We start from the raw sequence: 17,249 nt of genomic DNA on the forward strand, positions 1-17,249 counted from the left end.
CTCAAGGCACCAATGCAATGCTCGACCCTTTTGGCGAAGAACGAACTTGTGAGTTGTTCATCCTGCCTACCTGTACAATCTTCGTTTTTACAATAGTATGGAAACCCTGCTGTTATGGGAGTGACGACTCTACTTGGAAGATGAACTGTATTCACAGAATGGGGAAACACAAACAAATCATGTCCACTACCGATTTCGTAAAATGCCAGCAGGCTGTACTGCTGGGAGTTACAAACCATTTTGAAATAATTTATAGTTACCTTGATACTCTAAATATGCATTGCTGCCCCGTGACTCAATGTCGTGTGTGGCTATATTTATTCAATCCTAGGTAACTATCCAGCGTGTCCAATGCTGGGATTTTTTCTTTTTTATGTGCATCAATGAGCAAATCTACAAGTTGTAGAATGCCAAATTACTATTAGCTAAACAGTCATTGTTACTGAAACATGGATATGGTGAAAAGGGGGTGAATCCACCTGTTCGAGGTCTTTCTTGCAACAATTAAATGCCCTCGAACCGAGTCCAACCTGTCAACGTGCTAGGGAACGATAACTCGCTGGGAAGGTTTTTTTTTTTTTTTTTCTTTGCGCGGCCAGCACTCAGCTGCCCCTCATAACATTAACACGTGCTTCTACCTGCCCCCACCCTAATGGCTTTATTACGACAACGAAAATTTATTGCGATGGCAGGGGCGCCTATTCTTCTAAGAGCATGGAAAAAATTCACTGTTTGAAAATTCCCACCTAGGGATACTTCTACAGCATTGGCAGGATTCGAACCCTGGTCTGTGAGGGCTGTCCACACCAAAGGTACAAGACTTACCTTTGAGCTATAGCTCCTTGGTAAAAGACGTGCAAGCTAATTGCACCGTTTCACCCAGCAGGGAGACATGGGCGCCTGTGAGGTCGTATTAAAAACCTAATTAATCATAGGCCCACCGAACGATTGAAAACCTGATGGATGGTACCTAGTTGCATGTGTAGGAACCCGCGCACTTCTTGCCTGTGCTGCCCACACAATCGCTAGCTTTTCCTCTTAAAAGTATTCCAGGTGGACAAATTGAAAGAACCGCCGAGGCGGGATCTGAACCCTGGTCCCGGGCCAGACCTCTGCATCAGGGTCTGCGGCTCGAACCATTGAGCCATACTTCTCCGTCATGAACTGAACGCTTTATCACCGTTGTGCGGTAACTAGGGCTGTTCCACCTAGCAAGGACCCTCCGCCCCATGAAATTCGGCATCCAGAGGGTGACCGTGAAAAGGCCACACACATATCATGCCCGCGATTATAAGTATATAAACGCGGGTTAAAAACATCCCCGCCTTCCCCAGTCCAGCAAACACCGCAACGTAAGTACCCCCCAGAACCGACACCCACGGTGTTCAAAGATTGGCACTTACCGTGGCTCTACACACAATGTATTACCCCCACACTCAGAAACAGCTTGCCCTATACACCACATGCAAATCTGCAAAATAAGGAATGATCGGCGGTAAACCTTGGGTTTGAGCGGGGGAAGCAGTGGAGGAGAGGTGACCTAAAGGGCAGACCTCCAAGAATAACTCACGACCAGGAGTCTGATCGTTCCCCATCTGTCAAAGACTAGGTGTGGACTAAGGATCGCAACAATACTCAACGGGGGTGGGGATGCGAGTCGTGCCTACAACGGGAGGAAAATTACACAATTAGCAATGGGGCCCCGCTTGCTCAGCAACGTGCAACACCCGGCCGCGAGTCACGGAAGGACTACGGACACCGCCCGAATCAGGCGCTTCAATATCATGCGGCCCATGCTAAGTATGTCGCCTCGAAATGTTCAGACACGAGTAAGGACAGAGCATGAAAAGTGTACACCAAGCCGGGACTCGGCTCACTGCGGGATACCCCGACCTTCGTACAGCTTGCCCTACCCCCAGCCACGGCGGACCACTTCGCCAGAGATCCCGCTGCGGCTGCGCTCCCACGAGATTAAAACACCGGAGCCTCGCCGAACCGTCAACCGGGCGCTGCCGGATCCCCAAAATGGCACCGATGGGGGGGGGAATCGAGGAGAGCACCGATGCTGCTGGCCACGTGTCCCCAGGGAGCTAACCTCCCCCCCCCGCCGAGTCTTGATACAACGGCATGCAAACCCGACATGGCGACCCCCAGACATGGCGGCACCCCAAAATGGCGACATCCCCCAACACGAGGCAATAACACAGCAGCATAAATCACGGGGATCGTTTGCTAAATACACTCTACTCAAGGCGTCACATTAATGCTATGCTAGATACACTGCGGTCCCGCACAAGCATAACAACCTACTACCGCAACCACAGATTTCATATCACCGAGTAAGTAATAATAAAACAAACATTTCGGCATGTTGAACAATTACAACTGGCGGTTACGCACAAACACCCAAAACAGCAGATGAGAACAGCGGAAATAAAACGATAATGTGCCCGACGGCAGGCACCACACATGATACCGCGTTCCCACTGCCACGTCTCATGACACTATGGCCAAATATATTACCTGGCGTCCTTGAATATGGCCCCCGATCACTTCCTGCAATCCCAGCGTACCTTGTAACACCTGGATGCCCTGTGCAGTTGATGCTGCCGATTATGCCAACGCGCTCGCCGGGGCTCAACTCGCCACTTGGTCCTCCTCAGAGAAGAAAACCCTCGACGACAACAGCGCAGAGTAGTCCAGCTAACACGCGGCGGAAAGAGGAAGTACTGAACCGGGCTGGCCTAGATAAAGGCCCTAGGCCCGCCCACCACCCACATGCTCGCGCCTGCATTGGCCACCCAGAAGGGGGGGGGGCGGCGCCCTGCTTGTCGCGCTGGTGACGTTTTGCTCGCGAGGCATGTGTCACTAAGACGCTGTCTCGCGTTATCTCCCCTTCGTGTCAAGCGGCCAGCGGCAGAACATGAACAACGCCCGTTCGTCAGAAACGTGGGGCAGGAAAGTGGGCAAGTAGTGTCTGCCCAAAAGTGTATTTTGAAACATGTTATAGCAAATATATGACTAAAGCATGGTGGGACAGGGTGCTGCCTTTACAGAGAGCACATTTTCCACTGAAATGGCATTTTGAATTGGCCGCTACGTTCAGATCCGTCATGCAGCTTTACTGCTAAACCTGTTTAGAACACAGCCGATAACGTGCGGAAATCAGATTTCTGTTCATAATTTTCATTTGCGCATCACACAATAAAAGTCTTTTTCATTCTTTTGATCCTATTAAAATCTTTGTTGCCATCACAGTTCGGAATTACAAATAAAACAATGTGCCTCCTTGAACTTTTCTTGCTGCGTACATATTTTGGAACATCTGTTAATTTAATTTATTAGTATTTACATTTTGTTGTGGCATATTCCTCTTTTTGTGTGTTGCAAAATAAAGATATTTCTCCTCGTTACGCCTTTGTCGGGTAGGCGCATCATTTTGGCACACGCCCAGGTTTAGAAATCTTTGTAAATCTGTGTTTGCATCAAAATACTTGGGTGGATACATGAGAACGCCCATGCTCCACCCTTGTACGGCCCATCTGATGCAAAGTAATGCAAGGCAGCTCTATGTGCTGCATAGCCACAACACATCGACTTTGCGTGCCTCGGCAAATGGCATGCAAAAATGCGTCATGGCTGCGCCACATAAGTTACGCAACCCAGTCGCAAAAATCTACTAAACCTGGGCCATAATGCTCGATAGAGGCCTGAACCCTGTCACCAATGGCATTCGATTTGAAGCAAAATACACGCTCCTCCTTGGAAGGAAGCAATAGGCTCTAGAGTAAGGTCAACTTTCCTGAGATGAGGAATCCTTTTATGGGAATTTGAGCTCTGAAAGGCATGCATTATTTGGTGCCTTTCTACTTACTATAATAATATTATAATTTGTCTCAAAATGTATTTTCAGATGCCTGTACTTCTATTGCTGACTCAGGTCTTCAAGTCAATTATTGGGGAAGTTACATACAAAACTGGCATTAACTAAAGAAGAATCCTGTACATACTGAAAGCTCTGCCTCAGTTACATTGCTCAGGTCTGTTGGTTTTTTAAGGAGTATAGATATTGCCGTTCTGTTACTACATTTTTACACAGTATTTCTTTTGAACAGCAGCCCATGGAAACACAATGCCAGCAGGCCACCGATCTTTTTACACCTGCCAAACATGGATGCAACAGCCAGTAACACCCCATGTCCCTAATTTTAGGGCCACGTGTTCTTATTCGGCGCTCATCCATACACATGTATATTTCATTTAGTGGAAAGATTCCGGATATGACGTGCAGATGAGTACAATTTCCAAGTTCAATGAATTTGTCTCAGCCATCTCTGTCTGTAGGTGTGATTGTAGGTATGACTGTAGGTCTTACTCTGGCATTGCACTCAAGTGTATGTGGGCAAGCAGGGCTAAGCGTGTGAGACTGTGAACACACAGGCTTGGGGGATCATCATGCACTAGGCAGTGAGTGTCTAAAACAGAGTCAGCATACTTCTATTAATTATTGTGAGGAAAGAAAAAAATCTAAAAAGAACTAACAACATAATTCAGAGAGACTAAAATAAGTCTATGAACATCATTACACGCATAAGTGAAACCCCTGATGGAAAAGTACTGCCTATCATCCCAGTGCAGCCACAGGGTTGGAGAAGCATTATAACGTCATGCAGACCATAGTCCTCCACAGGTACAGGTTCGCCACAGCATGATAACATCATGCAGACCCACCTTCGTCAACAGACGCAGGGCCTCCACAGCAAAACATCATGCGGAACCACCGTCATCAACAGACGCTGGTCCTCCACAGCATGATAACATCATGCGGATTCACCGTCGTCAACAGGCGCAGGTCCTCCACAGCATGGAAACATCATGCGGAACCACCGTTATCAACAGACGCAGGTCCTCCACAGCATAACATCATGCAGAACCACCATCATCAACAGACGCAGGTCCCCCACAGCATAACATCATGCGGACTCACTGTCATCCACAGACGCAGGTCCTCCACAGCATAACATCATGCGGACCCACCGTTGTCAACAGGCACAGGTTCTCCACAGCATGATAACATCATGCGGACCCATCGTCAAAAGGAAGTGCAGGTCCTCCACAGCATGATATTATCATGCGGACTCACCATCGGCAAAAGGTGCAGGTCCTCCCCAGCATGGTAACATCACGAGGACCCACCATCGTCAACTGGTGCACCACAGCATAACATCATGAGGACCCACCGTTGTCAACAGACGCAGGTCCTCCACAGCAGGATAACATTATGCGGACCCACCTTCATCAACAGACGCAGGTCCTCCACAGCATAACATCATGCGGACTCACCGTCGTCAACAAGTGCAGGTCCTCCACAGCATGGAAACATCATGCGGAACCACCATTATCAACAGACTCAGGTCCTCCACAGCATAACTTCATGCAGAACCACCGCCATCAACAAACGCAGGTCCTCCACAGCATAACATCATGAGGACCCACCGTTATCAACAGACGCAGGTCCTCCACAGCAGGATAACATTATGCGGACCCACCTTCATCAACAGACGCAGGTCCTCCACAGCATAACATCATGCGGACTCACTGTCATCCACAGACGCAGGTCCTCCACAGCATAACATCATGCGGACCCACCGTTGTCAACAGGCACAGGTTCTCCACAGGATGATAACATCATGCGGACCCATCGTCAAAAACAAGTGCAGGTCCTCCACAGCATGATATTATCATGCGGACTCACCATCGGCAAAAGGCGCAGGTCCTCCACAGCATGGTAACATCACTAGGACCCACCATCGTCAACAGGTGCTCCACAGCATAACATCATGCAGACCCACTGTCATCAACAGACGCAGGTCCTCCACAGCAGGATAACATTATGTGGACCCACCTTCATCAACAGTTGCAGGTCCTCCACAGCATAACATCATGCGGACCCTTCGTCCTCAACAGGCGCTCGTTCTCTACAGCATGATAACATCCTGCGGACCCACTGTCATCAACAGGCGCAGATCCTCCACAGCGTGAAGGCATCATAACATCATGCGGACCCACCTTCGTCAACAGGCGCAGGTCTTCCACAGCATAATATCATGCAGACCCACCATCCTTAATAGGTGCAGGTCCTCCACAGAATGATAACCTCATGCGGACCCACCATTGTCAACAGGCACAGGTCCTCCGCAGCATGATAATGCAATGCAGAACCACGGTGTGCCACAAGAGCAGGTCCTCCGCAGAAGGATAATGTCATGCAGACCCACGGTCTTCCCCAGCATGATAACGTCATGCAGACCCATGGAACTCCACTTCTCATTCCTACAATTACCTGGAGGGTCTGTCATTTTATGTGAGAAACGAAAAGAGAGATTTAAAGTATATTTATTAGAAGCAGGAGAGGCGAGATTCACAACAGGTAGAAAGAAAGCGACTTTGGATCACTATCTTAGTGTGGAGAGACTGGTAATAAATGGATATCTACGAGAGAGAGGAAACTAAGTGGTGGTCATACAAAGCCTAAGTAACATTTTCTAAAGTGAATATGTAACAGGGTATAATATTTTTTCTAAAGGACAAGCCTGTGGAGGAGGCGTTGGCTACATCAAGATTCTCCTCCATAATATTCGTCGCATTGATTTGGTATAAATGAGAAGGTAATAAGCTATCTAATAATTAATTGTATTTATATAACATTTGAAAGAAGCCCCAGCACCTGGAACCACTCTAATGCCCTCTTCCTTTTTATCATCAGATATCTGAATTACAAAGTCAATTGCATGAGTGAGTTAACCTAACATGAGCCAATGGTGTGCTTTAATTGTGCAAGGAACTCGCAAAAGGTAAACATGCACTTTGTAAATGAATTACTCATGTGTAACATTACCCCAGCACAGTGTAAAGTTATGCATGACGGAATCCATTACTTGAGTTGGGTAGGAGCAGACCAGGGCAGGGATGCTGCGAAGAGACTGGCAATATCAACAAACAAACATGTTTGTAGGTATTCATAAACTTCTTCATGACTAACACACACCCTATGTTAGACTTTCTGCAGGGTCACCCGCAAAAGTTTTGCCTTCACTCATCTTATTCTTGCTGAATTCGTTTTTGTTGTGCTTAGGACTTGCTGTGCGCTTTATAACTGCTAACCAGTGCTAAAGTAATTGTGCTCTCTGCCTAAAGCATGTTAACACTGGCTTATACCATATTGGCATATTTAGTTTACTTGTAGGTCCCTGGTAAAGTGGCATTATAGGTACCCAGGGCCTGTAAATTAAATGCTACTAATGCGTCTGCAGTACTTATCGTTTCACCCACTGAAGAAGCCCTTTAAACATGTTTCAGGCCTGCGATTGCAGAGCCTGTGTGTGCAGTTCTAAACTGCCATTTCGACCTGGCAAAGTAAACATTTTGCCAGGCATAAACTTTCCTTTTTAATACATATAAGTCACACCTAGAATGTGCCCTGGACAGCCCAGTGGTGAGGGTGCAATGTATTCAAAAAGCAGGATATGTACTTTTAAGTTTTACATATACTAGTGGTGAAAAACTCTTTAATACATTTCTTACTACTGCAAATCCTATCTCTCCCCTAGGATAACACTGGGATTGCCTTGTTACATTTTATAAGGGTAATTTCCTAATGGGAATAGATAACCAGTTCATGTTTGGTGTCTCTGGAATCACAATTTTGAAATCCTAAGATGGTGAAATCAGATTTGTAAAGGCAATTTCTTGTTTTAGCCATTTGGTGCCTGCAGTCTGACTCTGGGTCAAGACTGGGTGTAGTTGACAGTTTGGCTTTGTGTATTTTTCCTAAACAGCATCACACACTGGGGAGCTTAGAAGTGACTGGATGGGCCATCACTTTCAGTATGGGTGGGAAGAGCTGAGCCCAGCCCCACTTACACCTGAATAGGCTGTATCCTTTCTCCACACAAAAGGATGCATACCCCCTTTAGTTAGTCTGTAGCCGGTGACAGGAAGGCAGGGCTTCTGTGCCCTTCAAGGCCTTGCATCTAGAAGCTTTTTTTGACTTTAAATGCATACATGTGAATAAATACTGGACCTCAGATACAAACTCTTGAGTACAAATATGGACCTGTAGATAGTCTTCCAAATAGATGGGATGCTGTGGTGCTACAAGGACTGCTACTCTGCTGGACTGCTGCTCTAAAAGAACTGCTGTCTTGCTGTGCTGACCTGCTTCCATTTTGCCTGGGGAAGAAAACTGGACCTGCATCTTCATCTTGAACCCAGAACACCAGAGTGACTCCAAGTGCTAGTCTGCTGGCCTCCTGATCTGAGCCTCACGGACATAAAAGGCTCCCCAGCCAGCTCCTGGAGCCGGCTGTATTGAGTTCCTGACCCCCAAACAGTGCCTCTCAGGTCATGGACACTTAGTGTGGCCCACAGACTCTAAAATCCATCTTTTGGGCTCTTCTCAACCATGAAAGGGCATGTTCACACCGAGACCGCGCTACTCACACTGAAGTTGAGCACGAGCTGCCTCCTGGCAAGCATCGATTACCTGCAGACGACCGCCATGGAGAAGCACCAGCCCACCCATTTGTAATGCCTGACCTGCTCTTTGCGCAACGCTTACCACAACCTGCGATGCTCTACTTGCATCCTGTGATACTTTCCATTGTGAATGGGACTCTTGGCACAAAACTTGAGATGGTAAAACATTAGCTGGAGTAATATGGGACTGTATCCGACCTGCACTCCATTGCAGTCAGCCTGAACGTTTTCCTTTGACCAGGCCCAGAACAAGCAGATATCCCAAGTTGGTGCTTTGTGCTTTTTTGGCACTATATTCACTTTATTCTTTAAAAATTCAGATCTCTGGTTCTACTGACTGGATTTTTTTGTGGTGATCTTGTTTTACTTTTGCTCTATTTTTCTAACCTGGTATGGGAACCTTTTAGTGTGGTGTTTACACTGTCTCACTGTTTGAAGTGTTGCACAAATACTTTACATATTGCCTCTAATTTAAGCCTGACTGCTCTGTGCCAAGCTACCAGAGGGGTGAGCACAGGCTAATTTAGGGTTGGCTTGTTCCTCACCCTGACGAGGACTGTGGTTGTCATATGACCAGGTCACACACCCAAGTCAGCCAGTAACCCAATTTCTGACACTCTAGGTATAGACACGGACATAATACTGTCAAGGGCAGAAGTAAATCTGCTCCAAGAGGGAATGCAAATGGAACACTCTCAAAAATAGTTTCAGTATGTGGGGAAACAGTTTTGCTTGTGCTTTTGCACAAAAGTATTTGCACCCACAACTGACCATTATGTTGGCTTCACATTCACAGAACTTCTCAGACTTACTCCTGCAAACCTGTGTCCATCGCAGTTTGCAGGAATAAACTTGTGCCCGTGAGAGGTAGTAAGCCTGAAGTGGCATATTTACACATTTCTTCATGAATATTTTTTAATTCTTATTTTCTCAAAAGTCGTTTGAATTTTTAATTCACAAAACAGATGGCAGACAAAAAAAAATATTTTTAAGATTGTAATGGCTGCCAGTGTCAGCTGAAGACACTGGCCTCTTCAAATCCACAGCAGATAACATCTGACCGTTTATCTGGACATTTACTTCGGAGTACATCTAACTAAAGAGCGTTTTGCTAATGAATACCCAACTACTATCAGCGGTTCCATTGTTGCTAAGTGGTGGTTCTGTATCACTGAGGCAATGGTGCTGCCTCGTGCATACTTCACAGGGTCCTGTACACCTGTTTCGATCAGGGGCACACTGGCCAATCACATCAGACTTTCCTGAGAGCTGGAGCCAATGGAGGCGGGACTTTGAAGGCCTAGTGCTCTGTCGCTTTCTGCAGCTCCCTGAGGTTAATTGCAGCTAGCGCAGCGGGAGCTTCAGGAGATGAAGAGAGAGAGAAAGAGAGAGGGAGGGAGAAAGAGAGAGAGAGAGAGAGATGGAGAAAAAGAGAGAGAGCGAGAGAGAGAGAAAGATGCAGAGAGAAAGAGCGTGCGAGAGAAAGAGAGAGAGAGCGAGAGAGAGGGAGGGAGAAAGATGGAGAGAGAGAGATTGAGAGAGAAAGAGAGAGAGAGAGATGGAGAAAGAGAGAGATAGCGCGAGGGAGAGAAAGATGCAGAGAGAAAGAGAGAGCGAGAGAAAGAGAGAGGGAGGGAGAAAGATGGAGAGAGAGAGAGAGAGATTGAGAGAGAGAGAGAGAGAGAGAGAGATGGAGAAAGAGAGAGAGAGGGAGGGAAAGATGCAGAGAGAAAGAGAGAGAGAGCGAGAGAGAGAGCGAGAGAGAGAGAAAGAAGGAGAGAGAAAGAGAGAGAGAGAAGGCCTCTGCTGGACATTTTTGCCAGGTCTGCTTTGGATTCCTAGCCCAGCCCTGGTGTAAATCTCTCTACTCGCCCACTAAACACAGATTCCCTGGTTTAAGTATTTGGTTTGAAAACCCCTTAAATTAGTTGCGGTGCAGAATGCAATGGCTGACAAACCGGGCAAGTCACTAATGGGTGAACATCAATTTTTTGACCAACAGTAAAAAAGACTGAAACATTTGGATAACGCCTCTAGAGTAAAAATGGGAACAACTCAACAAAGACCATAGGCAAAGCTAACTGGTCTGTCCTTGTAAAGTCTTCTTTTTCATATGTATCTATTTATTTACAAACACACGCATTAGTCATTAAATGTGTAAAAAATAATGCAAAGCACAAATGCATCCATCTACTTGTAGCCTGCATTTGTGTTAAACAAAAAAAGTAAGTAAAACATGACCTATTGCAAGAATAACCAAAGAAACTATGAAATCAAAGCAGAACTTACAGCAGAGATGTGCCTGCCCCCTGACACCGAAGAGCACCTCTTTTTAGGCGGATGTGCACATGTGCAAGCTAAAAATAGCATCACTCACAGTAAAGAGAGCCAATGGCTAAAGCGGGTTGATAAATTGTGCCGTGCTTTAGTGTGGCATGGGAAGAAGAAAATTGGGAATGACACTTGAGCAGATGAAACGGGTTGCTTCATTCTGGTCATTTATATCTCTATGCATTTTTATTATGATTTTGGAAAATATGAGGTCTGGAAACACAGTCAAAGCTGCCTCTAGGCCAGACCTAACCAACTGAAACCCTTTCCTTTGTGGTGGTTCACCAGCTCGGGTGCAATTCAAAGGGAACAGATTTCCAATTTCTATTCCTGGAGTTTTCTTAATTGGCACACCTGAGTAAATAAGCGCAAACATATTATTCAGACATTGCTGGGGTCATCTCCAGCGGAGAGCATTCCTGTACAGGATGTGCCAGAATGTTCTAGAGTCCGGGGCTGTTGGGTGCATTACAGGTATTGCTATTATGACAAGGTCTACAGTGGAAAAGGCACCTAATTAGATAGCAAACAGAAAAAAGTATTGGCAGAATCTAAGACACCAGAAAACGATTCATTTTGTTAGGACAGGAAAGTTCAGCTAATGTGAAATCCTTACACTTGTGCCAAAGAGTTGGTGGATAAGTCATTAAAAAAAGAAAAGTTGTGATGATCATTAAACTGCAAGACTTTATGTGTAGAAAATAGTTCTTCCTAGTAGAGGGTAGGACCTCTTTTTTAAAATGATCTAGCCGTTTATAGTGTAATGTGCGGAGCAGTATGATGAATTATGTCATCAGTGATGTCACTGGACATGTCACAAGTGATGTAGTATGTGAGGTCATAAACAGTGCATGTCAGGGCACGGGTTGTATTTAGCTCAGTAAAATATAATGATGAATTTCAGTATTTCTTGCATTTAAAATATTACATTCTAACTGATATTTTCACCTAACTATAACGTCACTTTAAACTTGTTTTTATCAGTACATTTCTGAGGTTTTTTAATCTGAAGTAAGACATTATCAGCATACCTAACTACAAATTCACTTTAACCTTTGCTTTTTTCTCTGAATTTCTGAAGTTTTTCAACATAAAGTAACAACATAAAGGTGTGCCATTTTAAGTAAGACAGCCCTACTGGCTTACCCAAAGAGTCTAAAAACAAAAATATAAAAGGAAGGCCTATTGGCTTTCTCTGGGGCAGTAGATCAACATATAAAGCAAACTTAGGCGTTGTCAAAAAGTGACCACAATATTTTGTCAATGACCATAATATGAATGTATTCCTTTAATAGACACATTTGGCAATTCTTAATAATAATAATTGTCACAAAAGTATTTAAAGTGTCGCATTTATAGTGAAAACACCATAAACATCTGTTTGAGTCTATCTTTTACACTTTCCAGGCCACAAAATATACAGTCATAGGACCAGCAACAAGAGGTCTCCACACTCCAGAGAGCTCAAGTTCAGAATACTTGAAAAACAATGGTAAGCCCTCCAGGGGTTATGCATTCAATGACCCAGGAGATTTACAGCATGTTTTTAATTCCTGGGGGTTGCATGCTCCCTGCAGCCACCCACAGCACTTTTGTAATTAGTTGGGGGTGCCCCTGGCCCTCCTTAGGGGACCACGACATTGATGTATTTTTTTTAAAAACCCACACAGGTCTTAATGGGGAGATCCCAGGGGGGGCAGTGAAAATGTAATAGTGGCCACCACTTCAACAATAATCCAGCAAGGCCACAACTTATTTCTTTTTTTGCCCTGGGTAACCTGGTCTAATCCGGAGCACCCACACCTTTAAATATTGTTGGGGGCCGCAAGGGAAGGCCCAAGGTCCCCATGGACCAGCCAGGCTCGATGGTCAGCACCCCTCTTGTTTTTTCCCCACATTTTTTTGTATTGTGGGTGCCCCGGTCCCACCCAGGACACCCACACTTGAACCAAATGTTGGGGCAACGGGAGCAGGCCCCCGCTGCCCTGCCGGCTTCCCAGCCAGCACCCATGCCAGGTGTTGGCAGGAGCTAGCTTGATTTCTTTGCTCCTGTTTGGCTGGGAGCAGCTTTTGTTTCTTCTCCCGCCGGGTGGGAGCAATCCTGTGTTTCCTGCCCGCAAGAGTGCAGGCAGCGAGATAGATTTGTTCTCCCTCGCGGTGGAATAGTTTTAGTGAACTCTTGCCTGTGAAGGCAGGAAACAAAACACAGTGAACCAGGGGCTGGGGTCACCGGGACACTGTCTTCCATTGGTCACCAGGGGATAAGGTCCCTGGGGCCATAAAGTGGTTTGGAGAATGGGCCCCATAACCCCCTCTCAAAATAAATGAACAATACGTGGGACTCCTGAAAATGTGTCCCTGGGCCCGTTAAGAGGCTCAGGGAGGGGGCCGCATGCCCCCGCTCCTAATGAACAAAGAATGCATCAGGCCCCGGTGCATGCGGTCAACAGGGCTGTTAAATGGATCAGGGATGGGTTCCCATAGCCCCCTCTCCTGATAAATTAATAATACATCAGGCTCCAGGGATTGGGACCTCCAGGCCATTATCTGGCTTGAGGTGGGGAGGAGGGGCACATTCATGCCTCCTCTCCATTTTATTATAGAACATTTAAATGTGCCAACTAGGTTATCTGATTTCCCTTTGTACAAATCAGCCAGTAAATGATTACCTATTTGACATTCCTTATGTTAAAGCTTTGTTTTTACTTCTCTGTTCATTTTCTGCAGTTTTTTTATAGCACAATCTCTATTCTAAGGTATTGAAATGCTTTACATAAGCACAAGTTACATTACACAAGGTCACAATCAATGTTTATAGGCACTGACAGATTGAGTGATTTGCCCAGAATCACAGGATGTTGTTGAGCCGACCCAAGACTAGAACCTTATTCTCCAGTACCAAAGTCAGCAGCTCCGGTTGTAATGCCACATCCTGGGTAGAAGGACGGTGGCAGGCAGAAGCCACATGAAATCTCAGCTTGTTATGGGCTTGAGATTCCAACAGATTTAGGCTCAAGCCTTCAGTGGCTCGCCCACCTCTACCCACCACGGTGGGATGTTTATAAAAAATTGTGCCACCAAATTTATTATTTTCTAAATTTGGCCAGGGAGGGGATCGGGGGGTTCATCTGGGTCCTCCCCACCAGGCCTAGGGGGCTATGGGGTAAGGGCATCCCTACCTTGCCCCCATGCATTATTTCTTTTTTTAGGCCATTTTTAGGGCACAGGGATTGAGCCCCAGAGTCCTAAAATGGCTGCTAAACATATTTGTTGAAGTTGACAGTAGCCAATCAGATCGTTATCGTTTGATCTGTCAGTCTTACGATTCTCCTTTGTCTCTAGATATCTATACATTGTTATCCTAATTTCTCAAAAACTATTGAATTGGTTTACAACAAATCACAAGAATCACGCTTTCGGTGAAAAATATAGCTTTCTGCCAAATTTGGTGTAATTCCGTTCAGTGGTTTTGCCTCTAGCCTTTGGCCTCATGGTTTATGATGTCATCAGGACTTCTTAATGGGAATATTGTACTGTATTACACAGCTACCCATTGTGTACCCCCTTCCTCATTGCAAATAATTTTTTTGTAGGTTTGTCGCTGCAACGAAAACCGATCATATTTTAATAGAAATGAAATCTTATCATCCAAAGTAAAGCTCCCTCTTCTATCATGACATAATACTAATTACTCAACTTAAAAGGCGACCCCTTTGTAAAGTCTGCCCTTACCGCAATACCAATCTACCTGCATGGGAGGAAGTATGGTCTTCTATGGGCTACATTTGTGATTCTGGAACTTTGAGACATGCTATCTAAGAGCACCTAGGCTTGGTTTCCACACTTCTCCAGAACACTGTGATCATGAGCAAATCACCATCTTGTGCCTCTTTAAAAACGTTTTAAAAAAGCTGAAAAAGAAGATGATGATGTGACTGTCTTCCCCACACTATTTGTAAATGCAGCAAATTAAAATACAGTACATGTTACAATGGATTTCTAACTTCAAGACTGTGCAACGTACTACTGGCAACTACGAATACCACCAACACAAATGTGTTTACGTAAATTGACCAATACTTTCTACAGTTTCCTATACAGTTACCGCAAAAATGTTTACGTGGTCAAGTCAACAACCCATAAAATGAACACTATTGGAGAGCCCATGTTTAATAAAATTAAAGGACCAAAACTCAAGTAACAAATAATCAACTTAAAAAACCCTGCATATCTGTAGGACATTCATCTTAAACATAAAGTAGTTGTAGCACACAACAGAAAAAATGAATTAATTATTTATTAATAACGCATATTTAATATGATATATTTTTTTAATTAGCAAAACTGTGAACCCCCACCCACAAATGTACAAATATAAATTTAAAAACATTAATATTACTGTTACATCCCTAATCCAGCATCCAAAATTAAACCATTGTGTCTTACAAAGTAATGCTCAGTTTTCCAAAAACACATTGCAACAGGTTTCGGTGGACTGAAAGTCGTGTTGTAGTCAACCTTCTTCAGGACATAAAAATATTTTCATAGATATTTTCATAGATACTTTTCCATAGATTAAGGGTCTGTGAGGCTACTGTGTTCTGGTAAACCCGATCAGAATCTTCCTGGACTTTAGAGGGACTAATGACTTCCCAAAATATTGCTAAGCACGCCCAACTTTATTGTACATACTTCATAGTCACTCATGCCACGCGTAGTTTTCAAATTTGAAACCAAACTAATGAGGAGCAATAGGTAAAATGTGCCCAACCTAATGAAGTCACTGTGGTGTACTCAGGGTATATAAACAACGATAGTCCAAATTACAAAATGTCAGAGAGCCTGTGTGTGATGTGTCCAATCTAAACCTTCTGAACAGCCTGAAAGTGCCTGGAGGTGTTTTTGTGGGAAGTGGAGTGCTATAGGTTTCCGTATGGTGTACAAATCTCCCTGTGTAGATCCACCAGTAACAGATTGTTTCCAGAAACACCTTTCACTAAATGTCTCTCTTTGGACATTTCACTATATGTTCCACAATTTTAAAAAAAAACATAAGCGACATACAAATGCAGACTGAAACAATAAACAAGATGTGTATCTTGTCAACTAGAATTTTCACCACAGCGTTTGGCGACGGGCTTCAAGGTGCTGCTTAGAAATTGTGCACTACACTACAGGTTGGTGACCTCAGAACGCAGGGGCGCTGCTGTGATGGTATTTACATTTTCCCTGTTCCGACTGTACGATTCCTAGGATAGCTGCGCGGCTCCTGAATGAATCAAAAGGCTTTTAATACGAAAGTGTCCCCCGAGCCCCCAGCCTGCTCCTGGAAGCGCGCCTCGAAACCAGTCAGCGAGCCTACAAAGAGCGCCTACCAGCCTCCGCTTCCGGGCGCGTCCTCGCCTCTGCTCCCGCGGCGCTCCAGGGACAGGGGACGGAACCACGACGCAGCCTCCCTGCTGTGGAAAAGACGCGTCGGTAAAGTTGTGGAAGGGCGCCTCGGCTATCCCCAGATTGTCACTGCTGTGTGTGTGTGAGGGAAGCTAAGCCTTTTTAGGAGCGGTTAAGAATTCACTCCCACCACTCCCTAAGAACCGAAAGAATTTGGCAGCGGGCCCCGCTCGTCCACCTGTACAATTGAGGGCTGAGCACTAGGCGGTGGATGTACCGAGTCCGCCAGGAGCGTCCCGGGCCTGCCCTTCCTGGCGAGCACGCACACCTCCTCCGGGAGGGGGAGGGGTACACAGCGCCCGGCAGGACTCGCGGCGCTCTGGAAAGACCTCAGCCATTCGGAAATAGCGCATATTCTTCTGTGGTAGTCAGTCAATACACCAGCAGAAATGTACCCTCTCTCACTAAACCCGTGCTATAAATAGCTCACTGAAGCCGAGATCCTGCTAGACAGATATGCCAAAGTTTAACCGGCAGAGCTGACCCAGCCTTTCATCTTTCGGGAGAGGGAGTGTTACCGGCGCTAAAGCGAAGTTTCACGTCACCTGCCATCCAAAAATGGCACTCTCCGACCTCTTTCAGATTCATTTACGGTTTTTCACAGCAACGCGTTCGCAGGAGTATACTGAAAAGTCCACCCAAAACATGTCACGCAAAAATATTATATTAGATTGTTAGATATTCGTTGTCTCTAGCAGTTTGCTACTCCATTCTCAAGGAGCTCAGTGGGTGGAACAATCAGTGCAGGCTGCGGCACCGGGTAATTTTAGCCTGCAGGTTGTCGGTATTTCATCTTTCAGAAGTAACCCCTCCCACCCCGTTTCTAAGGGCGGTATCACCTTTGTTATCTGTGTAGTCTGAGCACCGAGATCTGTCCAGCCCTTTGCCTGTGAATCACTACATATGTATCCTGTGCAATGTGGCTGAGT

The 17,249-nt window shown here is 45.5% G+C and overlaps 1 protein-coding gene across 1 annotated transcript in view; it reads right to left on the reverse strand.

The window, feature by feature from the left end:
- ZBTB7C (zinc finger and BTB domain containing 7C) overlaps nt 1-16,380 on the reverse strand; it is a 238,884-nt gene extending 222,504 nt beyond the window's left edge. Inside the window, exon 1 of the mRNA XM_078677259.1 lies at nt 16,245-16,380. The gene's annotated coding sequence lies outside the window, so the exon portion shown is untranslated. The remainder of the gene's footprint in view (nt 1-16,244) is intronic.
- Between the last annotated feature and the right edge of the window lie 869 nt (nt 16,381-17,249).

Source organism: Lissotriton helveticus, chromosome 2_1, assembly GCF_964261635.1.
Source record: "Lissotriton helveticus chromosome 2_1, aLisHel1.1, whole genome shotgun sequence".
NCBI lineage: Eukaryota > Metazoa > Chordata > Amphibia > Caudata > Salamandridae > Lissotriton > Lissotriton helveticus.